Here is a 27,545-nt window from a genome sequence, read left to right as displayed (position 1 = left end):
GAGACATCGTTCAAACTTTGAAACACTCGGCCCGATAGTCTTTAAAGGACCATACAACTTCATCATTCTAGTTATTACGGTTTTTGCGATATTTAACTTTCAATTTAAAAAAAAAATCACTTTTATTTTGGACGCTTGTTGCTAGGCAACGGTTTATCGTACAGACATCATTACAACATTGACCAACCCGGGACGCTTTGTACTGCAACATATTTTAGTCTCGTCATGCTTGCTATTACGGTTTTTGAGATATTCCACATTGTTCATTTTGATGCTAACGGAACTTCGGATGCTTGTTGCGCGGCAACGCGGTATCGCAGAGACTTGGTTCCAACGTTAAAAGACTCAGGTTGATGTGGACTACAACATACTGAGGTCTCATTACGCTGTCGTTTACAGCTTTTGAGATATTAAAGCCAAATTGTCCCATTCTATCCTATGGGGCTTGTTACCATGGCAACAAAAACCAATGCATTTGTATGGGGGACCATGTGAATAAACAATCTGTTAATGCTGCCCGAACCGGAATGTGCACCCATGCATGGCATATATCGTTGGATGCGTCTCCATCGTGCCTCGATGGGCATTACTTTTCTCAGTCAAAAGTGTTACCGTGGCAACGCTAGATGCCATAAAGCAAAAAAAAAGGCAAAAATTCAGACGCTTATTGCTCGGTCGAACTTTATCGTAGAGACATCGTTCAAACTTTCAAACACTCGGCCCGATTGGCACTAACGGGCCGTACAAGCTCATTATGCCAATTATTAAAATTTTTGCGATATTGACCTTTCATTTTTTTTTTAAATTTCCATTTGACTTTGGACGCTTGTTGCTAGGCGACAGATTATCGTAGAGACATCGTACAAATGTTCCCCGACTCGGCACGCTGTGGCCGTCAACATATTCAAATTTCATGAAGCTGGGATTTAAGGAAATTTTATGTCAAAATCCATGCCAAATGGCCCCATTCATTCGGATGGGATTTTTTTACCACGGTGAAACAAAAACCTATCCATTAATGTAGCCTGAACCGCAACGTGCACCCATGCATGGCATACATCGTTAGATGCGTCTCCATGTTGCCTCGATGGGCATTACTTTTTTCAGTCAAAAGTGTCACCGTGGGGGGCGCTAGACGCCAAAAAGCGCACACCTTTAATAACTATTGGGAGCACAGGAATGAATGCAATACAACTGTAAACACCTCAAACTGACATAGAACCACCCCGAACACAACCACTACAGCCCTAAACCAAAGCAGCTGGAGGGGTCGAATGGGCCGTAGGGCATGCCCATGTCAAAATTTCGTGAAATTTTCTAGTTATTATGGGCATGCCAAGTAGTGGCATGACCATATTGCAATCGTCCAGAATGGCCCAAAAGGCAATGTTGCTAGCGTTTCGCTAACATGCTAAAGTCGCAAAGGTCCCACTGCGCACCAGCGGGTGTAAAGCATGACCCCGCTCTGTTGTGGAAAAAAAAAATCCCCAAAAAATGAAACACGGCCGAGAAAACCTGAAAAATGAAGGCGTTAAATTAGTATCTAGAAAGGTTTCCCTTTTTTTATTATTATTAGTGCCACGGCTGCGCCACGTGGCACGCCTCCTCCATTGAGATGCGCAAGCTCAATGGAGGAGGAGTGCCTCGTGCGCAGCACGAGGCACTAATACTATTGCTCAGGCTTATTATTATTTATTATTCCATATTCTTCCGTATGAACTTCGGCGCGTAACTAGTTGCGCAGCTTTGAGAAAACTCAAAAAGTAAAAACGTAGAAACGTGCGACTTAATCGGGACTTCATGGGAATGACTTTTATTAGCGATTGGCGTGCACGTTTTTGCGCAACGTGCACAAACGTGCGCTTTTTGCCCCATCGTGAACGCATTGCGTGAACTTTGGGGCCTCACCACTCGCACACCGTTACTCGAAAAATTATGAACCGATTTAGAAAGTTGTAGGCCCTGAATTTAACTACAGTCCTGTGGATTTTCAGAACGATGGCACGAATTGTTTTTGCACGAAGTGCAAAAACATTTCCAAATTTCCAAACTAATGGGGACCATGTATTTGTATGGGGCAGCATTTCACACTGTGTGTGTGATGAGGTTAAAAAAAAAAAAATCACCTTTTTTCTGAGTCACCTATCTTTCTCATACTTGCACGTAGAAACGTCATTCAAACTTCAAAACGGAGGAAAACTTCTCTTCTCTCTCTAAACCCCAGACTGTTTTTTCCTAAAATGTACACTTTTCAAGATATGAGCCCTCAAGCGAGGACTGGAAATCACTTTTTTGTCAAATCTTCAGTGCGGTTCTAATTGATCAGAGTGCGAGAGACTTTGAAAAAATGACCATAATTTTTATTTGTAACTCGAGCTCACGGCCGAACCGTAAAAGCTAGAAAGATAATCTTTGGTCAGAATGTAGACATAGATGTTGAGATTCAAATAATATGACTTTGACAGGCGTGGTGTGCACAAAATTTGAACGGGGGAGCCAAGAGTCACGCCAAATCCTGCCTCTGTCTCCATTGACTCTAATGTTAAAAAAAGTTTTCTTCAAAAAAATCTCATTTTTGTTTTCGAATTGCCGTTACTAACACATTTTAAGGAATATCTGAATAAAATTAAGATTGTCAGAATCTTCCGGGTTCTGTCTCCCTCACGATGTCTTTGTTTTTCTGCTAGGAGCTACAGTTTGATTACAAGGTGAAGTTATTTGAGGCTTGTCAAATCCGAAGAACTAGCTGAGTCATTCCAATACAATATACACTACCATACTTCCGGGTCATGTGACCCAGAACTAGTCACATGACCCACTCAATGCAGACTTCATAATACTTTACCTTGGATAATGGAGGAATCTGAACCCTGACCTTTTGACCTTACATGATCCCCAGTCCTGCTGGGGACAGGTTCATGGGATATATATGTATATTATTATTATTATACATATAAATATTTACATTTGTATATTATATATACATATTAGCCCCGCCCCTTCTTCTGATTGGCCGATACGTTATAGTCCAATATCTTTTGAATGGTTTGACATAGAGACACACGGGTGGTATCAAATGACTAAGTATCGAGCCCCTGACCCTCATTGGTGCAAATTAGCCCCGCCCCTTCTTCTGATTGGCTGATACGTTAAAGTCCAATATCTTTTGAATGGTTTGACATACAGAGACATGGGTGGTGTCAAATGACTAAGTATCGAGTCCCTGACCCTCATTGGTGCAAATTAGCCACGCCCCTTCTTCTGATTGGCCGATACGTTATAGTCCAATATCTTTTGAATGGTTTGACATACAGAGACATGGGTGGTGTCAAATGACTAAGTATCGAGTCCCTGACCCTCATTGGTGCAAATTAGCCACGCCCCTTCTTCTGATTGGCCGATACGTTATAGTCCAATATCTTTTGAATGGTTTGACATACAGAGACATGGGTGGTGTCAAATGACTAAGTATCGAGTCCCTGACCCTCATTGGTGCAAATTAGCCACGCCCCTTCTTCTGATTGGCCGATACGTTATAGTCCAATATCTTTTGAATGGTTTGACATACAGAGACATGGGTGGTGTCAAATGACTAAGTATCGAGTCCCTGACCCTCATTGGTGCAAATTAGCCCCGCCCCTTCTTCTGATTGGCCGATACGTTAAAGTCCAATATCTTTTGAATGGTTTGACATACAGAGACATGGGTGGTGTCAAATGACTAAGTATCGAGTCCCTGACCCTCATTGGTGCAAATTAGCCACGCCCCTTCTTCTGATTGGCCGATACGTTATAGTCCAATATCTTTTGAATGGTTTAACATACAGAGACATGGGTGGTGTCAAATGACTAAGTATCGAGTCCCTGACCCTCATTGGTGCAAATTAGCCACGCCCCTTCTTCTGATTGGCTGATACGTTAAAGTCCAATATCTTTTGAATGGTTTGACATACAGAGACATGGGTGGTGTCAAATGACTAAGTATCGAGTCCCTGACCCTCATTGGTGCAAATTAGCCACGCCCCTTCTTCTGATTGGCCGATACGTTATAGTCCAATATCTTTTGAATGGTTTGACATAGAGAGTCATGGGTGGTGTCAAATGACAAAGTATCGAGTCCTTGACCTTCATGGGTGCATCCCGCGATCATCCGGCAGTAGTCCGTGGCACTTCAAAATTTCCCGGGAATTTTGTCTAGTTATTATTATTATTCCATATTCTTCCGTATGAACTTCGGCGCGTAACTAGTTGCGCAGCTTTGAGAAAACTCAAAAAGTAAAAACGTAGAAACGTGCGACTTAATCGGGACTTCATGGGAATGACTTTTATTAGCGATTGGCGTCCACGTTTTTGCGCAACGTGCACAAACGTGCGCTTTTTGCCCCATCGTGAACGCATTGCGTGAACTTTGGGGCCTCAACACTCGCACACCGTTACTCGAAAAATTATGAACCGATTTAGAAAGTTGTAGGCCCTGAATTTAACTACAGTCCTGTGGATTTTCAGAACGATGGCACGAATAGTTTTTGCACGAAGTGCAAAAACATTTCCAAATTTCCAAACTAATGGGGAAGATTTTCCCATGTATTTGTATGGGGCAGCATTTCACACTGTGGGTGTGAAATGTCCGGTGAAGGTTAAAAAAAAAAAAAAAATCACCTTTTTTCTGAGTCACCTATCTTTCTCATACTTGCACGTAGAAACGTCATTCAAACTTCAAAACGGAGGAAAACTTCTCTTCTCTCTCTAAACCCCGGACTGTTTTTTCCTAAAATGTACACTTTTCAAGATATGAGCCTTCAAGCGAGGACTAAAAAACCCCCTTTTTCAAATCTAGAGTGGAGGTTCGAATTGATCAGAGTGAGCAGAACCCTGAAAAAATGACCATAATTTTTATTTGTAACTCGACCTCACGGCCGAACCGTAAAAGCTGGACAGATAATTTTTGGTCAGAATGTAGACATACATTTTGGTATTCTTAAAATGTGACTTTGACAGGCGTGGTGTGCACAAAATTTAAACGGGGAGACTAAGAGCCATGCCAATTCCTGTCTCTCTCTCCATTCACTGCAATGTTAAATAAAAATTTCTTCAAAAAAATCTCATTTTTGTTTTCGAATTGCCGTTACTAACACATTTTAAGGAATATCTGAATAAAATTAAGATTGTCAGAATCTTCCGGGTTCTGTCTCTCTCACGATGTCTTTGTTTTTCTGCTAGGAGCTACAGTTTGTTTACAAGGTGAAGTTATTTGAGGCTTGTCAAATCCGAAGAACTAGCTGAGTCATTCCAATACAATATACACTACCATACTTCCGGGTCATGTGACCCAGAACTAGTCACATGACCCACTCAATGCAGACTTCATAATACTTTACCTTGGATAATGGAGGAATCTGAACCCTGACCTTTTGACCTTACATGATCCCCAGTCCTGCTGGGGACAGGTTCATGGGATATATATGTATATTATTATTATTATACATATAAATATTTACATTTGTATATTATATATACATATTAGCCCCGCCCCTTCTTCTGATTGGCCGATACGTTATAGTCCAATATCTTTTGAATGGTTTGACATAGAGACTCACGGGTGGTATCAAATGACTAAGTATCGAGCCCCTGACCCTCATTGGTGCAAATTAGCCCCGCCCCTTCTTCTGATTGGCCGATACGTTATAGTCCAATATCTTTTGAATGGTTTGACATAGAGACTCACGGGTGGTATCAAATGACTAAGTATCGAGTCCCTGACCCTCATTGGTGCAAATTAGCCCCGCCCCTTCTTCTGATTGGCTGATACGTTATAGTCCAATATCTTTTGAATGGTTTGACATACAGAGACATGGGTGGTGTCAAATGACTAAGTATCGAGTCCCTGACCCTCATTGGTGCAAATTAGCCACGCCCCTTCTTCTGATTGGCCAATACGTTATAGTCCAATATCTTTTGAATGGTTTGACATACAGAGACATGGGTGGTGTCAAATGACTAAGTATCGAGTCCCTGACCCTCATTGGTGCAAATTAGCCACGCCCCTTCTTCTGATTGGCTGATACGTTAAAGTCCAATATCTTTTGAATGGTTTGACATACAGAGACATGGGTGGTGTCAAATGACTAAGTATCGAGTCCCTGACCCTCATTGGTGCAAATTAGCCCCGCCCCTTCTTCTGATTGGCTGATACGTTAAAGTCCAATATCTTTTGAATGGTTTGACATACAGAGACATGGGTGGTGTCAAATGACTAAGTATGGAGTCCCTGACCCTCATTGGTGCAAATTAGCCACGCCCCTTCTTCTGATTGGCCGATACGTTATAGTCCAATATCTTTTGAATGGTTTGACATACAGAGACATGGGTGGTGTCAAATGACCAAGTATCGAGTCCCTGACCCTCATTGGTGCAAATTAGCCCCGCCCCTTCTTCTGATTGGCCGATACGTTATAGTCCAATATCTTTTGAATGGTTTGACATAGAGAGTCATGGGTGGTGTTAAATGACTAAGTATCGAGTCCTTGACCTTCATGGGTGCATCCCGCGATCATCCGGCAGTAGTCCGTGGCACTTCAAAATTTCCCGGGAATTTTGGTCTAGTTAGTGCCACGGCTGCGCCACGTGGCACGCCTCCTCCATTGAGATGCGCAAGCTCAATGGAGGAGGAGTGCCTCGTGCGCAGCACGAGGCACTAATACTATTGCTCAGGCTTATTATTTATTTATTATTATTCCATATTCTTCCGTATAAACTTCGGCGCGTAACTAGTTGCGCAGCTTTGAGAAAACTCAAAAAGTAAAAACGTAGAAACGTGCGACTTAATCGGGAATCAATTGGTATGACTTTTATAAGCGATTGGCGTGCACGTTTTTGCGCAACGTGCACAAACGTGCACTTTTTGCCCCATCCGGAACGCATTGCGTGAACTTTGGGGCCTCACCACTCGCACACCGTTACTCGAAAAATTCTGAACCGATTTAGAAAGTTGTAGGCCCTGAATTTAACTACAGTCCTGTGGATTTTCAGAACGATGGCACGAATAGTTTTTGCACGAAGTGCAAAAACATTTCCAAATTTCCAAACTAATGGGGAAGATTTTCCCATGTATTTGTATGGGGCAGCATTTCACACTGTGGGTGTGAAATGTCCGGTGAAGGTTAAAAAAAAAAAAAAATCACCTTTTTTCTGAGTCACCTATCTTTCTCATACTTGCACGTAGAAACGTCATTCAAACTTCAAAACGGAGGAAAACTTCTCTTCTCTCTCTAAACCCCGGACTGTTTTTTCCTAAAATGTACACTTTTCAAGATATGAGCCTTCAAGCGAGGACTAAAAAACCCCCTTTTTCAAATCTAGAGTGGAGGTTTTAATTGATCAGAGTGAGCAGAACCCTGAAAAAATGACCATAATTTTTATTTGTAACTCGACCTCACGGCCGAACCGTAAAAGCTGGACAGATAATTTTTGGTCAGAATGTAGACATACATTTTGGTATTCTTAAAATGTGACTTTGACAGGCGTGGTGTGCACAAAATTTAAACGGGGAGACTAAGAGCCATGCCAATTCCTGTCTCTCTCTCCATTCACTGCAATGATAAAAAAAAATTTCTTCAAAAAAATCTCATTTTTGTTTTCGAATTGCCGTTACTAACACATTTTAAGGAATATCTGAATAAAATTAAGATTGTCTGAATCTTCCGGGTTCTGTCTCTCTCACGATGTCTTTGTTTTTCTGCTAGGAGCTACAGTTTGTTTACAAGGTGAAGTTATTTGAGGCTTGTCAAATCCAAAGAACTAGCTGAGTCATTCCAATACAATATACACTACCATACTTCCGGGTCATGTGACCCAGAACTAGTCACATGACCCACTCAATGCAGACTTCATAATACTTTACCTTGGATAATGGAGGAATCTGAACCCTGACCTTTTGACCTTACATGATCCCCAGTCCTGCTGGGGACAGGTTCATGGGATATATATGTATATTATTATTATTATACATATAAATATTTACATTTGTATATTATATATACATATTAGCCCCGCCCCTTCTTCTGATTGGCCGATACGTTATAGTCCAATATCTTTTGAATGGTTTGACATAGAGACTCACGGGTGGTATCAAATGACTAAGTATCGAGCCCCTGACCCTCATTGGTGCAAATTAGCCCCGCCCCTTCTTCTGATTGGCCGATACGTTATAGTCCAATATCTTTTGAATGGTTTGACATAGAGACTCACGGGTGGTATCAAATGACTAAGTATCGAGCCCCTGACCCTCATTGGTGCAAATTAGCCCCGCCCCTTCTTCTGATTGGCTGATACGTTAAAGTCCAATATCTTTTGAATGGTTTGACATACAGAGACATGGGTGGTGTCAAATGACTAAGTATCGAGTCCCTGACCCTCATTGGTGCAAATTAGCCACGCCCCTTCTTCTGATTGGCCGATACGTTATAGTCCAATATCTTTTGAATGGTTTGACATACAGAGACATGGGTGGTGTCAAATGACTAAGCATCGAGTCCCTGACCCTCATTGGTGCAAATTAGCCCCGCCCCTTCTTCTGATTGGCTGATACGTTAAAGTCCAATATCTTTTGAATGGTTTGACATACAGAGACATGGGTGGTGTCAAATGACTAAGTATGGAGTCCCTGACCCTCATTGGTGCAAATTAGCCACGCCCCTTCTTCTGATTGGCCGATACGTTATAGTCCAATATCTTTTGAATGGTTTGACATACAGAGACATGGGTGGTGTCAAATGACCAAGTATCGAGTCCCTGACCCTCATTGGTGCAAATTAGCCACGCCCCTTCTTCTGATTGGCTGATACGTTAAAGTCCAATATCTTTTGAATGGTTTGACATACAGAGACATGGGTGGTGTCAAATGACTAAGTATCGAGTCCCTGACCCTCATTTGTGCAAATTAGCCCCGCCCCTTCTTCTGATTGGCCGATACGTTATAGTCCAATATCTTTTGAATGGTTTGACATAGAGAGTCATGGGTGGTGTCAAATGACTAAGTATCGAGTCCTTGACCTTCATGGGTGCATCCCGCGATCATCCGGCAGTAGTCCGTGGCACTTCAAAATTTCCCGGGAATTTTGGTCTAGTTAGTGCCACGGCTGCGCCACGTGGCACGCCTCCTCCATTGAGATGCGCAAGCTCAATGGAGGAGGAGTGCCTCGTGCGCAGCACGAGGCACTAATACTATTGCTCAGGCTTATTAGTGCCACGGCTGCGCCACGTGGCACGCCTCCTCCATTGAGATGCGCAAGCTCAATGGAGGAGGAGTGCCTCGTGCGCAGCACGAGGCACTAATACTATTGCTCAGGCTTATTATTATTTATTATTCCATATTCTTCCGTATGAACTTCGGCGCGTAACTAGTTGCGCAGCTTTGAGAAAACTCAAAAAGTAAAAACGTAGAAACGTGCGACTTAATCGGGACTTCATGGGAATGACTTTTATTAGCGATTGGCGTGCACGTTTTTGCGCAACGTGCACAAACGTGCGCTTTTTGCCCCATCGTGAACGCATTGCGTGAACTTTGGGGCCTCACCACTCGCACACCGTTACTCGAAAAATTATGAACCGATTTAGAAAGTTGTAGGCCCTGAATTTAACTACAGTCCTGTGGATTTTCAGAACGATGGCACGAATTGTTTTTGCACGAAGTGCAAAAACATTTCCAAATTTCCAAACTAATGGGGACCATGTATTTGTATGGGGCAGCATTTCACACTGTGTGTGTGATGAGGTTAAAAAAAAAAAAATCACCTTTTTTCTGAGTCACCTATCTTTCTCATACTTGCACGTAGAAACGTCATTCAAACTTCAAAACGGAGGAAAACTTCTCTTCTCTCTCTAAACCCCAGACTGTTTTTTCCTAAAATGTACACTTTTCAAGATATGAGCCCTCAAGCGAGGACTGGAAATCACTTTTTTGTCAAATCTTCAGTGCGGTTCTAATTGATCAGAGTGCGAGAGACTTTGAAAAAATGACCATAATTTTTATTTGTAACTCGAGCTCACGGCCGAACCGTAAAAGCTAGAAAGATAATCTTTGGTCAGAATGTAGACATAGATGTTGAGATTCAAATAATATGACTTTGACAGGCGTGGTGTGCACAAAATTTGAACGGGGGAGCCAAGAGTCACGCCAAATCCTGCCTCTGTCTCCATTGACTCTAATGTTAAAAAAAGTTTTCTTCAAAAAAATCTCATTTTTGTTTTCGAATTGCCGTTACTAACACATTTTAAGGAATATCTGAATAAAATTAAGATTGTCAGAATCTTCCGGGTTCTGTCTCCCTCACGATGTCTTTGTTTTTCTGCTAGGAGCTACAGTTTGATTACAAGGTGAAGTTATTTGAGGCTTGTCAAATCCGAAGAACTAGCTGAGTCATTCCAATACAATATACACTACCATACTTCCGGGTCATGTGACCCAGAACTAGTCACATGACCCACTCAATGCAGACTTCATAATACTTTACCTTGGATAATGGAGGAATCTGAACCCTGACCTTTTGACCTTACATGATCCCCAGTCCTGCTGGGGACAGGTTCATGGGATATATATGTATATTATTATTATTATACATATAAATATTTACATTTGTATATTATATATACATATTAGCCCCGCCCCTTCTTCTGATTGGCCGATACGTTATAGTCCAATATCTTTTGAATGGTTTGACATAGAGACACACGGGTGGTATCAAATGACTAAGTATCGAGCCCCTGACCCTCATTGGTGCAAATTAGCCCCGCCCCTTCTTCTGATTGGCTGATACGTTAAAGTCCAATATCTTTTGAATGGTTTGACATACAGAGACATGGGTGGTGTCAAATGACTAAGTATCGAGTCCCTGACCCTCATTGGTGCAAATTAGCCACGCCCCTTCTTCTGATTGGCCGATACGTTATAGTCCAATATCTTTTGAATGGTTTGACATACAGAGACATGGGTGGTGTCAAATGACTAAGTATCGAGTCCCTGACCCTCATTGGTGCAAATTAGCCACGCCCCTTCTTCTGATTGGCCGATACGTTATAGTCCAATATCTTTTGAATGGTTTGACATACAGAGACATGGGTGGTGTCAAATGACTAAGTATCGAGTCCCTGACCCTCATTGGTGCAAATTAGCCACGCCCCTTCTTCTGATTGGCCGATACGTTATAGTCCAATATCTTTTGAATGGTTTGACATACAGAGACATGGGTGGTGTCAAATGACTAAGTATCGAGTCCCTGACCCTCATTGGTGCAAATTAGCCCCGCCCCTTCTTCTGATTGGCCGATACGTTAAAGTCCAATATCTTTTGAATGGTTTGACATACAGAGACATGGGTGGTGTCAAATGACTAAGTATCGAGTCCCTGACCCTCATTGGTGCAAATTAGCCACGCCCCTTCTTCTGATTGGCCGATACGTTATAGTCCAATATCTTTTGAATGGTTTAACATACAGAGACATGGGTGGTGTCAAATGACTAAGTATCGAGTCCCTGACCCTCATTGGTGCAAATTAGCCACGCCCCTTCTTCTGATTGGCTGATACGTTAAAGTCCAATATCTTTTGAATGGTTTGACATACAGAGACATGGGTGGTGTCAAATGACTAAGTATCGAGTCCCTGACCCTCATTGGTGCAAATTAGCCACGCCCCTTCTTCTGATTGGCCGATACGTTATAGTCCAATATCTTTTGAATGGTTTGACATAGAGAGTCATGGGTGGTGTCAAATGACAAAGTATCGAGTCCTTGACCTTCATGGGTGCATCCCGCGATCATCCGGCAGTAGTCCGTGGCACTTCAAAATTTCCCGGGAATTTTGTCTAGTTATTATTATTATTCCGCACTTTTTTTCGTCCGTTAATACGGCCCGAACCGCAACGTGCACCCATGCATGGCATACATCGTTGGGTGCGTCTCCATCGTGATTCGATGGGTATTACTTTTCTCAGTAATAGGGGTTACCGTGGTAACGCTAGATGCCAAAAAGCAAAAAAAAAGGCGAAAATTCCCGCGCTTATTGCTCGGCCGAACTTTATCGTAGAGACATCGTTCAAACTTTGAAACACTCGGCCCGATAGTCTTTAAAGGACCATACAACTTCATCATGCTAGTTATTACGGTTTTTGCGATATTTAACTTTCAATTTAAAAAAAAAATCACTTTTATTTTGGACGCTTGTTGCTAGGCAACGGTTTATCGTACAGACATCATTACAACATTGACCAACCCGGGACGCTTTGTACTGCAACATATTTTAGTTTCGTCATGCTTGCTATTACGGTTTTTGAGATATTCCACATTGTTCATTTTGATGCTAACGGAACTTCGGATGCTTGTTGCGCGGCAACGCGGTATCGCAGAGACTTGGTTCCAACGTTAAAAGACTCAGCTTCATGTGGACTACAACATACTGAGGTCTCATTACGCTGTCGTTAACAGCTTTTGAGATATTAAAGCCAAATTGTCCCATTCTATCCTATGGGGCTTGTTACCATGGCAACAAAAACCAATGCATTTGTATGGGGGACCATGTGAATAAACAATCTGTTAATGCTGCCCGAACCGGAATGTGCACCCATGCATGGCATATATCGTTGGATGCGTCTCCATCGTGCCTCGATGGGCATTACTTTTCTCAGTCAAAAGTGTTACCGTGGCAACGCTAGATGCCATAAAGCAAAAAAAAAGGCAAAAATTCAGACACTTATTGCTCGGTCGAACTTTATCGTAGAGACATCGTTCAAACTTTCAAACACTCGGCCCGATTGGCACTAACGGGCCGTACAAGCTCATTATGCCAATTATTAAAATTTTTGCGATATTGACCTTTCATTTTTTTTTTTAAATTTCCATTTGACTTTGGACGCTTGTTGCTAGGCGACAGATTATCGTAGAGACATCGTACAAATATTCCCCGACTCGGCACGCTGTGGCCGTCAACATATTGAAATTTCATGAAGCTGGGATTTAAGGAAATTTTATGTCAAAATCCATGCCAAATGGCCCCATTCATTCGGATGGGATTTTTTACCACGGTGAAAAAAAAACCTACCCATTGTCATTGTCTATCATGTAGCCTGAACCGGAACGTGCACCCATGCATGGCATACATCGTTAGATGCGTCTCCATGTTGCCTCGATGGGCATTACTTTTTTCAGTCAAAAGTGTCACCGTGGGGGGCGCTAGACGCCAAAAAGCGCGTCCCATTTTTAACTATTGGGAGCACAGGAATGAATGCAATACAACCGTAAACACCTCAAACTGACATAGAACCACCCCAAACACAACCACTACAGCCCCAAACCAAAGCAGCAAGAGGGGTCGAATGGGCGGTAGGGCATGCCCATATCAAAATTTCATGAAATTTTCTAGTTATTATTATTCTTATTCCGCACTTTTTTTCGTCCGTTAATACGGCCCGAACCGCAACGTGCACCCATGCATGGCATACATGGTTGGATGCGTCTCCATCGTGATTCGATGGGCATTACTTTTCTCCGTAATAGGGGTTACCGTGGCAACGCTAGTTGCCAAAAAGCAAAAAAAAAGGCGAAAATTCCCGCGCTTATTGCTCGGCCGAACTTTATCGTAGAGACATCGTTAAAACTTTCAAACACTCGGCCCGATAGTCACTAAGGGACCATAAAACTTCATCATGCTACTTATTACGGTTTTTGCGATATTTAACTTTCAATTTAAAAAAAAAATCTATTTTATTTTGGACGCTTGTTGCTAGGCAACGGTTTATCGTACAGACATCATTACAACATTGACAAACCCGGGACGCTTTGTACTGCAACATATTTTAGTCTCGTCATGCTTGCTATTACGGTTTTTGAGATATTCCACATTGTTCATTTTGATGCTAACGGAACTTCGGATGCTTGTTGCGCGGCAACGCGGTATCGCAGAGACTTTGTTCCAACGTTAAAAGACTCAAGTTGATGTGGACTACAACATACTGAGGTCTCATTACGCTGGCGTTCACAGCTTTTGAGATATTAAAGCCAAATTGTCCCATTCTATCCTATGGGGCTTGTTACCATGGCAACAAAAACCTATGCATTTGTATGGGAGAGCATGTGAATAAACAATCTGTTAATACTGCTCGGACCGCAATATGCACCCATGCATGGCATATATCGTTGGATGCGTCTCCATCGTGCGTCGATGGGCATTACTTTTTTCAGTCAAAAGTGCTACCGTGGCAACGCTAGATGCCAAAAAGCCAACAAAAAGGCGAAAATTCAGACGCTTATTGCTCGGCCGGACTTTATCGTAGAGACATAGTTCAAACTTTCAAACACTCGGCCCGATTGGCACTAACGGGGCCTAGAACCTCATTATGCCATTTTTTTAAGTTTTTGTGATTTTGACCTTTCATTTTTTTTTTAATTTCCGTTTGACCTTGGACGCTTGTTGCTAGGCAACAGATTATCGTAGAGACATCATACAAATGTTCCCTGACTCGGCACGCTGTGACCTTCAACGTATTAAAATTTCATGAAGCTGTGATTTAAGGAAAGTTTAATGTAAAATCCATGCCAAATGGCCCCATTCATTCAGATGGGTTTTTTAAAACCATGGTGGAAAAAAAACCTATCCGTTAACGTAGCCTGAACCGGAACGTGCACGCATGCATGGCATACATCGTTGGATGCGTCTCCATCGTGCCTCGATGGGCATTGCTTTTCTCAGTCAAAGGCGTTACCGTGGGGACGCTAGACGGCAAAAAGCGCGCCCCATTAATAGCTATTGGGAGCACAGGAATGAATGAAATACAACCGTAAACACCTCAAACTGACATAAAACCGCCCCGAACACAAACACTGCAGCCCCAAACCAGAGCAGCGAGAGGGCTCGAATGGGCGGTAGGGCATGCCCATATCAAAATTTCCAGAAATTTTCTAGTTATGGGCATGCCAAGTAGTGGCATGACCATATTGCAATCGTCCAGAATGGCCCAAAGGGCAATGCTGCTAGCATGCTAAAGTCGCAAAAGTCCCACTGCGCACCAGCGGGTGTACAGCATGACCCCGCACTGATGTGGAAAAAAAAAATCCCCAAAAAGTAAAACACGGCCGAAAAAATGAGGAAAAACATGAAAATGAAGGCGATATATTAGTATCTAGAAAAGGTTTCCCTTTTCTTATTATTATTAGTGCCACGGCTGCGCCACGTGGCACTCCTCCTCCATTGAGATGCGCAAGCTCAATGGAGGAGGAGTGCCTCGTGCGCAGCACGAGGCACTCTTACTATTGCTCAGGCTTATTATTATTAGTGCCACGGCTGCGCCACGTGGCACGCCTCCTCCATTGAGATGCGCAAGCTCAATGGAGGAGGAGTGCCTCGTGCGCAGCACGAGGCACTAATACTATTGCTCAGGCTTATTAGTGCCACGGCTGCGCCACGTGGCACTCCTCCTCCATTGAGATGCGCAAGCTCAATGGAGGAGGAGTGCCTCGTGCGCAGCACGAGGCACTCATACTATTGCTCAGGCTTATTATTATTAGTGCCACGGCTGCGCCACGTGGCACGCCTCCTCCATTGAGATGCGCAAGCTCAATGGAGGAGGAGTGCCTCGTGCGCAGCACGAGGCACTAATACTATTGCTCAGGCTTATTAGTGCCACGGCTGCGCCACGTGGCACTCCTCCTCCATTGAGCTGCGCAAGCTCAATGGAGGAGGAGTGCCTCGTGCGCAGCACGAGGCACTCATACTATTGCTCAGGCTTATTATTATTATATATTCTTCCGTAAAAACTTCGGCGCGTAACTAGTCCCGCAGCTTTGAGAAAACGCGAAAAGTAAAAACGTACAAACGTGCGCCTTAATCGGGAATCGATTGGTATGACTTTTATAAGCAATTGGCGTGCACGTTTTTGCGCAACGTGCACAAACGTGCGCTTTTTGCCCCATCCGGAACGCATTGCGAGAAGTTTGGGGCCTCACCACTCGCACACCGTTGCTCGAAAAATTCTGAACCGATTTAGAAAGTTGTAGACCCTGAATTTAACTACAGTCCTGTGGATTTTCAGAGCGATGGCACAAATAGTTTTTGCACGAAGTGCAAAAACATTTCCAAATTTCCAAACTAATGGGGAACTGTTTTCCCATGCATTTCAATGGCGCCATTCAAAGCGGATGGGAAAATGTTGAGAAAAAAAAGACAAAATTCACTTTTTTCCAAGTCACGTATCTTTCTCATACTTGCACGTAGAAACGTCATTCAAACTTCAAAACGGAGGAAAACTTCTCTTCTCTCTCCAAACCCGAAACTGTTTTTTCCTAAGATGTACACTTTTCAAGATATTAGCGCTCAAGCGAGGACTGAAAATCACTTTTTTGTCAAATCTTCAGTGCGGTTCTAATTGATCAGAGTGCGAGAGACTTTAAAAAAATGATCATAATTTTTATTTGTAACTCGACCTCACGGCCAAACCGTAAAAGGTAGACAGATCATTTTTGGTCAGAATATAGACATAGGTGTTGTGATTTATAAAATGTGACTTTGACAGGCGTGGTGTGCACAAAATTTTAACGGGGGGCCCAACAGACGCGCCAATTCCTGTCTCGCTGTTCATTGACTCCCATGTTAAAAAACATTTTCTTAAAAAAAATCTCATTTTTGTTTTCGAATTGCCGTTACTAACACATTTTAAGGAATATCTGAATGAAAATAAGATTGACAGAATGTTCTGGGTTCTCCGTCTCTCACGATGTTTTCATTTTTCTGCTAAGAGCTACGGTTTGACCGCAAAGTGGATTTATTTGAGGTTTGTCACAACCGAAAATCTAGCTGTCATTCCCGCTCCCTCTGTATCAGGTTCTTGTTGCCCCTAACAACCAGAACTCAGGTGTACTGATTAGACTGACCCAGACCTGGTCACATGACACAGTCATTACAGACTTCATGTAATATAACCTGGATAATGGAGAAATCTGAACCCTGACCTTTTGACCTTACATGATCCCCAGTCCTGCTGGGAACAGGTTCATTGGATATATATGTATATTATTATTATTATACATATAAATATTTACATTTGTATATTATATATACAAATTAGCCCCGCCCCTTCTTCTGATTGGCCGATACGTTATAGTCCAATATCTTTTGAATGGTTTGACATACAGAGACATGGGTGGTGTCAAATGACTAAGTATCGAGTCCCTGACCCTCATTGGTGACAATTAGCCACGCCCCTTCTTCTGATTGGCCGATACGTTATAGTCCAATATCTTTTGAATGGTTTGACATACAGAGACATGGGTGGTGTCAAATGACTAAGTATGGAGTCCCTGACCCTCATTGGTGCAAATTAGCCCCGCCCCTTCTTCTGATTGGCTGATACGTTAAAGTCCAATATCTTTTGAATGGTTTGACATACAGAGACATGGGTGGTGTCAAATGACTAAGTATCGAATCCCTGACCCTCATTGGTGCAAATTAGCCACGCCCCTTCTTTTGATTGGCTGATACGTAATGTACAATATCTTTTGAATGGTTTGACATACAGAGACATGGGTGGTGTCAAATGACTAAGTATGGAGTCCCTGACCCTCATTGGTGCAAATTAGCCCCGCCCCTTCTTCTGATTGGCTGATACGTTAAAGTCCAATATCTTTTGAATGGTTTGACATACAGAGACATGGGTGGTGTCAAATGACTAAGTATCGAGTCCCTGACCCTCATTGGTGCAAATTAGCCACGCCCCTTCTTCTGATTGGCTGATACGTTAAAGTCCAATATCTTTTGAATGGTTTGAAATACAGAGACATGGGTGGTGTCAAATGACTAAGTATCGAGTCCCTGACCCTCATTGGTGCAAATTAGCCACGCCCCTTCTTCTGATTGGCTGATACGTTAAAGTCCAATATCTTTTGAATGGTTTGACATACAGAGACATGGGTGGTGTCAAATGACTAAGTATGGAGTCCCTGACCCTCATTGGTGCAAATTAGCCCCGCCCCTTCTTCTGATTGGCTGATACGTTAAAGTCCAATATCTTTTGAATTGTTTGACATACAGAGACATGGGTGGTGTCAAATGACTAAGTATCGAGTCCCTGACCTTCATGGGTGCATCCCGCGATCATCCGGCAGTAGTCCGTGGCACTTCAAAATTTCCCGGGAATTTTGGTCTAGTTTATTATTATTATTCCATATTCTTCCGTATAAACTTCGGCGCGTAACTAGTTGCGCAGCTTTGAGAAAACTCAAAAAGTAAAAACGTAGAAACGTGCGACTTAATCGGGAATCAATTGGTATGACTTTTATAAGCGATTGGCGTGCACGTTTTTGCGCAACGTGCACAAACGTGCACTTTTTGCCCCATCCGGAACGCATTGCGTGAACTTTGGGGCCTCACCACTCGCATACCGTTACTCGAAAAATTCTGAACCGATTTAGAAAGTTGTAGGCCCTGAATTTAACTACAGTCCTCTGGATTTTCAGAACGATGGCACGAATAGTTTTTGCACGAAGTGCAAAAACATTTCCAAATTTCCAAACTAATGGGGACCATGTATTTGTATGGGGCAGCATTTCACACTGTGTGTGGGATGAGGTTAAAAAAAAAAAAATCACCTTTTTTCTGAGTCACCTATCTTTCTCATACTTGCACGTAGAAAGGTCATTCAAACTTCAAAACGGAGGAAAACTTCTCTTCTCTCTCTAAACCCCGGACTGTTTTTTCCTAAAATGTACACTTTTCAAGATATGAGCGCTCAAGCGAGGACTGGAAATCACTTTTTTGTCAAATCTTCAGTGCGGTTCTAATTGATCAGAGTGCGAGAGACTTTAAAAAAATGATCATAATTTTTATTTGTAACTCGACCTCACGGCCAAACCGTAAAAGGTAGACAGATCATTTTTGGTCAGAATATAGACATAGGTTTTGTGATTCATAAAATGTGACTTTGACAGGCGTGGTGTGCACAAAATTTGAACGGGGAGACTAACAGCCATGCCAAATCCTGTCTTTCTCTCCATTGACTCCCATAATAAATAACGTTTTCTTCAAAAAAATCTCATTTTTGTTTTCGAATTGCCGTTACTAACACATTTTAAGGAATATCTGAATGAAAATAAGATTGACAGAATGTTCTGGGTTCTCCGTCTCTCACAATGTTTTCATTTTTCTGCTAAGAGCTACGGTTTGACCGCAAAGTGGATTTATTTGAGGTTTGTCACAACCGAAAATCTAGCTGTCATTCCCGCTCCCTCTGTATCAGGTTCTTGTTGCCCCTAACAACCAGAACTCAGGTGTACTGATTAGACTGACCCAGACCTGGTCACATGACACAGTCATTACAGACTTCATGTAATATAACCTGGATAATGGAGAAATCTGAACCCTGACCTTTTGACCTTACATGATCCCCAGTCCTGCTGGGAACAGGTTCATTGGATATATATGTATATTATTATTATTATACATATAAATATTTACATTTGTATATTATATATACAAATTAGCCCCGCCCCTTCTTCTGATTGGCCGATACGTTATAGTCCAATATCTTTTGAATGGTTTGACATAGAGTGTCACGGGTGGTATCAAATGACTAAGTATCGAGCCCCTGACCCTCATTGGTGCAAATTAGCCCCGCCCCTTCTTCTGATTGGCTGATACGTTAAAGTCCAATATCTTTTGAATGGTTTGACATACAGAGACATGGGTGGTGTCAAATGACTAAGTATCGAGCCCCTGACCCTCATTGGTGCAAATTAGCCCCGCCCCTTCTTCTGATTGGCCGATACGTTATAGTCCAATATCTTTTGAATGGTTTGACATAGAGACTCACGGGTGGTATCAAATGACTAAGTATCGAGCCCCTGACCCTCATTGGTGCAAATTAGCCCCGCCCCTTCTTCTGATTGGCTGATACGTTAAAGTCCAATATCTTTTGAATGGTTTGACATACAGAGACATGGGTGGTGTCAAATGACTAAGTATCGAGTCCCTGACCCTCATTGGTGCAAATTAGCCACGCCCCTTCTTCTGATTGGCTGATACGTTAAAGTCCAATATCTTTTGAATGGTTTGACATACAGAGACATGGGTGGTGTCAAATGACTAAGTAACGAGTCCCTGACCCTCATTGGTGCAAATTAGCCCCGCCCCTTCTTCTGATTGGCTGATACGTTAAAGTCCAATATCTTTTGAATGGTTTGACATACAGAGACATGGGTGGTGTCAAATGACTAAGTATGGAGTCCCTGACCCTCATTGGTGCAAATTAGCCACGCCCCTTATTCTGATTGGCCGATACGTTATAGTCCAATATCTTTTGAATGGTTTGACATACAGAGACATGGGTGGTGTCAAATGACCAAGTATCGAGTCCCTGACCCTCATTGGTGCAAATTAGCCACGCCCCTTCTTCTGATTGGCTGATACGTTAAAGTCCAATATCTTTTGAATGGTTTGACATACAGAGACATGGGTGGTGTCAAATGACTAAGTATCAAGTCCTTGACCTTCATGGGTGCATCCCGCGATCATCCGGCAGTAGTCCGTGGCACTTCAAAATTTCCCGGGAATTTTGGTCTAGTTAGTGCCACGGCTGCGCCACGTGGCACTCCTCCTCCATTGAGATGCGCAAGCTCAATGGAGGAGGAGTGCCTCGTGCGCAGCACGAGGCACTAATACTATTGCTCAGGCTTATTATTTATTATTATTCCATATTCTTCCGTATAAACTTCGGCGCGTAACTAGTTGCGCAGCTTTGAGAAAACTCAAAAAGTAAAAACGTAGAAACGTGCGCCTTAATCGGGAATCGATTGGTATGACTTTTATTAGCGATTGGCGTGCACGTTTTTGCGCAACGTGCACAAACGTGCACTTTTTGCCCCATCCGGAACGCATTGCGTCAACTTTGGGGCCTCACCACTCGCACACCGTTACTCGAAAAATTATGAACCGATTTAGAAAGTTGTAGGCCCTGAATTTAACTACAGTCCTGTGGATTTTCAGAACGATGGCACGAATAGTTTTTGCACGAAGTGCAAAAACATTTCCAAATTTCCAAACTAATGGGGACCATGTATTTGTATGGGGCAGCATTTCACACTGTGTGTGGGATGAGGTTAAAAAAAAAAAAATCACCTTTTTTCTGAGTCACCTATCTTTCTCATACTTGCACGTAGAAACGTCATTCAAACTTCAAAACGGAGGAAAACTTCTCTTCTCTCTCTAAACCCCAGACTGTTTTTTCCTAAAATGTACACTTTTCAAGATATGAGCCCTCAAGCGAGGACTGGAAATCACTTTTTTGTCAAATCTTCAGTGCGGTTCTAATTGATCAGAGTGCGAGAGACTTTGAAAAAATGACCATAATTTTTATTTGTAACTCGACCTCACGGCCAAACCGTAAAAGGTAGACAGATCATTTTTGGTCAGAATATAGACATAGGTTTTGTGATTCATAAAATGTGACATTGACAGGCGTGGTGTGCACAAAATTTGAACGGGGAGACTAACAGCCATGCCAAATCCTGTCTTTCTCTCCATTGACTCCCATAATAAATAACGTTTTCTTCAAAAAAATCTCATTTTTGTTTTCGAATTGCCGTTACTAACACATTTTAAGGAATATCTGAATAAAATTAAGATTGTCAGAATCTTCCGGGTTCTGTCTCTCTCACGATGTCTTTGTTTTTCTGCTAGGAGCTACAGTTTGATTACAAGGTGAAGTTATTTGAGGCTTGTCAAATCCGAAGAACTAGCTGAGTCATTCCAATACAATATACACTACCATACTTCCGGGTCATGTGACCCAGAACTAGTCACATGACCCACTCAATGCAGACTTCATAATACTTTACCTTGGATAATGGAGGAATCTGAACCCTGACCTTTTGACCTTACATGATCCCCAGTCCTGCTGGGGACAGGTTCATGGGATATATATGTATATTATTATTATTATACATATAAATATTTACATTTGTATATTATATATACATATTAGCCCCGCCCCTTCTTCTGATTGGCCGATACGTTATAGTCCAATATCTTTTGAATGGTTTGACATAGAGATTCACGGGTGGTATCAAATGACTAAGTATCGAGCCCCTGACCCTCATTGGTGCAAATTAGCCCCGCCCCTTCTTCTGATTGGCTGATACGTTAAAGTCAAATATCTTTTGAATGGTTTGACATACAGAGACATGGGTGGTGTCAAATGACTAAGTATCGAGTCCCTGACCCTCATTGGTGCAAATTAGCCACGCCCCTTCTTCTGATTGGCCGATACGTTATAGTCCAATATCTTTTGAATGGTTTGACATACAGAGACATGGGTGGTGTCAAATGACTAAGTATCGAGTCCCTGACCCTCATTGGTGCAAATTAGCCCCGCCCCTTCTTCTGATTGGCCGATACGTTATAGTCCAATATCTTTTGAATGGTTTGACATACAGAGACATGGGTGGTGTCAAATGACTAAGTATCGAGCCCCTGACCCTCATTGGTGCAAATTAGCCCCGCCCCTTCTTCTGATTGGCTGATACGTTAAAGTCCAATATCTTTTGAATGGTTTGACATACAGAGACATGGGTGGTGTCAAATGACTAAGTATGGAGTCCCTGACCCTCATTGGTGCAAATTAGCCACGCCCCTTCTTCTGATTGGCCGATACGTTATAGTCCAATATCTTTTGAATGGTTTGACATACAGAGACATGGGTGGTGTCAAATGACTAAGTATCGAGTCCCTGACCCTCATTGGTGCAAATTAGCCACGCCCCTTCTTCTGATTGGCTGATACGTTAAAGTCCAATATCTTTTGAATGGTTTGACATACAGAGACATGGGTGGTGTCAAATGACTAAGTATCGAGTCCCTGACCCTCATTGGTTCAAATTAGCCCCGACCCTTCTTCTGATTGGCCGATACGTTATAGTCCAATATCTTTTGAATGGTTTGACATACAGAGACATGGGTGGTGTCAAATGACAAAGTATCGAGTCCCTGACCTTCATGGGTGCATCCCGCGATCATCCGGCAGTAGTCCGTGGCACTTCAAAATTTCCCGGGAATTTTGGTCTAGTTATTTATTATTATTTATTCCATATTCTTCCGTATAAACTTCGGCGCGTAACTAGTTGCGCAGCTTTGAGAAAACTCAAAAAGTAAAAACGTAGAAACGTGCGACTTAATCGGGAATCAATTGGTATGACTTTTATAAGCGATTGGCGTGCACGTTTTTGCGCAACGTGCACAAACGTGCGCTTTTTGCCCCATCCGGAACGCATTGCGTGAACTTTGGGGCCTCACCACTCGCATACCGTTACTCGAAAAATTCTGAACCGATTTAGAAAGTTGTAGGCCCTGAATTTAACTACAGTCCTCTGGATTTTCAGAACGATGGCACGAATAGTTTTTGCACGAAGTGCAAAAACATTTCCAAATTTCCAAACTAATGGGGAACTGTTTTCCCATGCATTTCAATGGCGCCATTCAAAGCGGATGGGAAAATGTTGAGAAAAAAAAGACAAAATTCACCTTTTTTCCGAGTCACGTATCTTTCTCATACTTGGACGTAGAAACGTCATTCAAACTTCAAAACGGAGGAAAACTTCTCTTCTCTCTCCAAACCCCGGACTGTTTTTTCCTAAAATGTACACTTTTCAAGATATGAGCCCTCAAGCGAGGACTGGAAATCACTTTTTTGTCAAATCTTCAGTGCGGTTCTAATTGATCAGAGTGCGAGAGACTTTCAAAAAATGAACATAATTTTTATTTGTAACTCGAGCTCACGGGCAAACCGTAAAAGCTAGAAAGATCATTTTTGGTCAGAATGTAGACATACATTTTGGTATTCTTAAAATGTGACTTTGACAGGCGTGGTGTGCACAAAATTTTAACGGGGGAGCCAAGAGTCACGCCAAATCCTGCCTCTGTCTCCATTGACTCTAATGTTAAATGAAGTTTTCTTCAAAAAAATCTCATTTTTGTTTTCGAATTGCCGTTACTAACACATTTTAAGGAATATCTGAATAAAATTAAGATTGTCAGAATCTTCCGGGTTCTGTCTCTCTCACGATGTCTTTGTTTTTCTGCTAGGAGCTACAGTTTGATTACAAGGTGAAGTTATTTGAGGCTTGTCAAATCCGAAGAACTAGCTGAGTCATTCCAATACAATATACACTACCATACTTCCGGGTCATGTGACCCAGAACTGGTCACATGACCCACTCAATGCAGACTTCATAATACTTTACCTTGGATAATGGAGGAATCTGAACCCTGACCTTTTGACCTTACATGATCCCCAGTCCTGCTGGGGACAGGTTCATGGGATATATATGTATATTATTATTATTATACATATAAATATTTACATTTGTATATTATATATACATATTAGCCCCGCCCCTTCTTCTGATTGGCCGATACGTTATAGTCCAATATCTTTTGAATGGTTTGACATAGAGTGTCACGGGTGGTATCAAATGACTAAGTATCGAGCCCCTGACCCTCATTGGTGCAAATTAGCCCCGCCCCTTCTTCTGATTGGCTGATACGTTAAAGTCCAATATCTTTTGAATGGTTTGACATACAGAGACATGGGTGGTGTCAAATGACTAAGTATCGAGCCCCTGACCCTCATTGGTGCAAATTAGCCCCGCCCCTTCTTCTGATTGGCTGATACGTTATAGTCCAATATCTTTTGAATGGTTTGACATACAGAGACATGGGTGGTGTCAAATGACTAAGTATCGAGTCCCTGACCCTCATTGGTGCAAATTAGCCACGCCCCTTCTTCTGATTGGCCGATACGTTATAGTCCAATATCTTTTGAATGGTTTGACATACAGAGACATGGGTGGTGTCAAATGACTAAGTATCGAGTCCCTGACCCTCATTGGTGCAAATTAGCCCCGCCCCTTCTTCTGATTGGCCGATACGTTATAGTCCAATATCTTTTGAATGGTTTGACATACAGAGACATGGGTGGTGTCAAATGACTAAGTATCGAGTCCCTGACCCTCATTGGTGCAAATTAGCCCCGCCCCTTCTTCTGATTGGCCGATACGTTAAAGTCCAATATCTTTTGAATGGTTTGACATACAGACACATGGGTGGTGTCAAATGACTAAGTATCGAGTCCCTGACCCTCATTGGTGCAAATTAGCCCCGCCCCTTCTTCTGATTGGCCGATACGTTATAGTCCAATATCTTTTGAATGGTTTGACATAGAGAGTCATGGGTGGTGTCAAATGACCAAGTATCGAGTCCTTGACCTTCATGGATGCATCCCGCGATCATCCGGCAGTAGTCCGTGGCACTTCAAAATTTCCCGGGAATTTTGTCTAGTTTATTATTATTATTCCATATTCTTCCGTATGAACTTCGGCGCGTAACTAGTTGCGCAGCTTTGAGAAAACTCAAAAAGTAAAAACGTAGAAACGTGCGCCTTAATCGGGAATCGATTGGTATGACTTTTATTAGCGATTGGCGTGCACGTTTTTGCGCAACGTGCACAAACGTGCACTTTTTGCCCCATCCGGAACGCATTGCGTCAACTTTGGGGCCTCACCACTCGCACACCGTTACTCGAAAAATTATGAACCGATTTAGAAAGTTGTAGGCCCTGAATTTAACTACATTCCTGTGGATTTTCAGAACGATGGCACGAATAGTTTTTGCACGAAGTGCAAAAACATTTCCAAATTTCCAAACTAATGGGGACCATGTATTTGTATGGGGCAGCATTTCACACTGTGTGTGGGATGAGGTTAAAAAAAAAAAAATCACCTTTTGTCTGAGTCACCTATCTTTCTCATACTTGCACGTAGAAAGGTCATTCAAACTTCAAAACGGAGGAAAACTTCTCTTCTCTCTCTAAACCCCGGACTGTTTTTTCCTAAAATGTACACTTTTCAAGATATGAGCGCTCAAGCGAGGACCGGAAATCACTTTTTTGTCAAATCTTCAGTGCGGTTCTAATTGATCAGAGTGCGAGAGACTTTAAAAAAATGATCATAATTTTTATTTGTAACTCGACCTCACGGCCAAACCGTAAAAGGTAGACAGATCATTTTTGGTCAGAATATAGACATAGGTTTTGTGATTCATAAAATGTGACTTTGACAGGCGTGGTGTGCACAAAATTTGAACGGGGAGACTAACAGCCATGCCAAATCCTGTCTTTCTCTCCATTGACTCCCATAATAAATAACGTTTTCTTCAAAAAAATCTCATTTTTGTTTTCGAATTGCCGTTACTAACACATTTTAAGGAATATCTGAATAAAATTAAGATTGTCAGAATCTTCCGGGTTCTGTCTCTCTCACGATGTCTTTGTTTTTCTGCTAGGAGCTACAGTTTGATTACAAGGTGAAGTTATTTGAGGCTTGTCAAATCCGAAGAACTAGCTGAGTCATTCCAATACAATATACACTACCATACTTCCGGGTCATGTGACCCAGAACTAGTCACATGACCCACTCAATGCAGACTTCATAATACTTTACCTTGGATAATGGAGGAATCTGAACCCTGACCTTTTGACCTTACATGATCCCCAGTCCTGCTGGGGACAGGTTCATGGGATATATATGTATATTATTATTATTATACATATAAATATTTACATTTGTATATTATATATACATATTACCCCCGCCCCTTCTTCTGATTGGCCGATACGTTATAGTCCAATATCTTTTGAATGGCTTGACATAGAGACTCACGGGTGGTATCAAATGACTAAGTATCGAGCCCCTGACCCTCATTGGTGCAAATTAGCCCCGCCCCTTCTTCTGATTGGCTGATACGTTAAAGTCCAATATCTTTTGAATGGTTTGACATACAGAGACATGGGTGGTGTCAAATGACTAAGTATCGAGTCCCTGACCCTCATTGGTGCAAATTAGCCACGCCCCTTCTTCTGATTGGCCGATACGTTATAGTCCAATATCTTTTGAATGGTTTGACATACAGAGACATGGGTGGTGTCAAATGACTAAGTATCGAGTCCCTGACCCTCATTGGTGCAAATTAGCCACGCCCCTTCTTCTGATTGGCTGATACGTTAAAGTCCAATATCTTTTGAATGGTTTGACATACAGAGACATGGGTGGTGTCAAATGACTAAGTATCGAGTCCCTGACCCTTATTGGTGCAAATTAGCCCCGCCCCTTCTTCTGATTGGCCGATACGTTATAGTCCAATATCTTTTGAATGGTTTGACATACAGAGACATGGGTGGTGTCAAATGACTAAGTATGGAGTCCCTGACCATCATTGGTGCAAATTAGCCACGCCCCTTCTTCTGATTGGCCAATACGTTATAGTCCAATATCTTTTGAATGGTTTGACATACAGAGACATGGGTGGTGTCAAATGACCAAGTATGGAGTACCTGACCCTCATTGGTGCAAATTAGCCACGCCCCTTCTTCTGATTGGCCGATACGTTATAGTCCAATATCTTTTGAATGGTTTGACATACAGAGACATGGGTGGTGTCAAATGACTAAGTATCGAGTCCCT

Source organism: Cololabis saira, chromosome 14, assembly GCF_033807715.1.
Source record: "Cololabis saira isolate AMF1-May2022 chromosome 14, fColSai1.1, whole genome shotgun sequence".
Lineage (NCBI taxonomy): Eukaryota > Metazoa > Chordata > Actinopteri > Beloniformes > Belonidae > Cololabis > Cololabis saira.
This window is presented reverse-complemented; position numbering follows the sequence as displayed.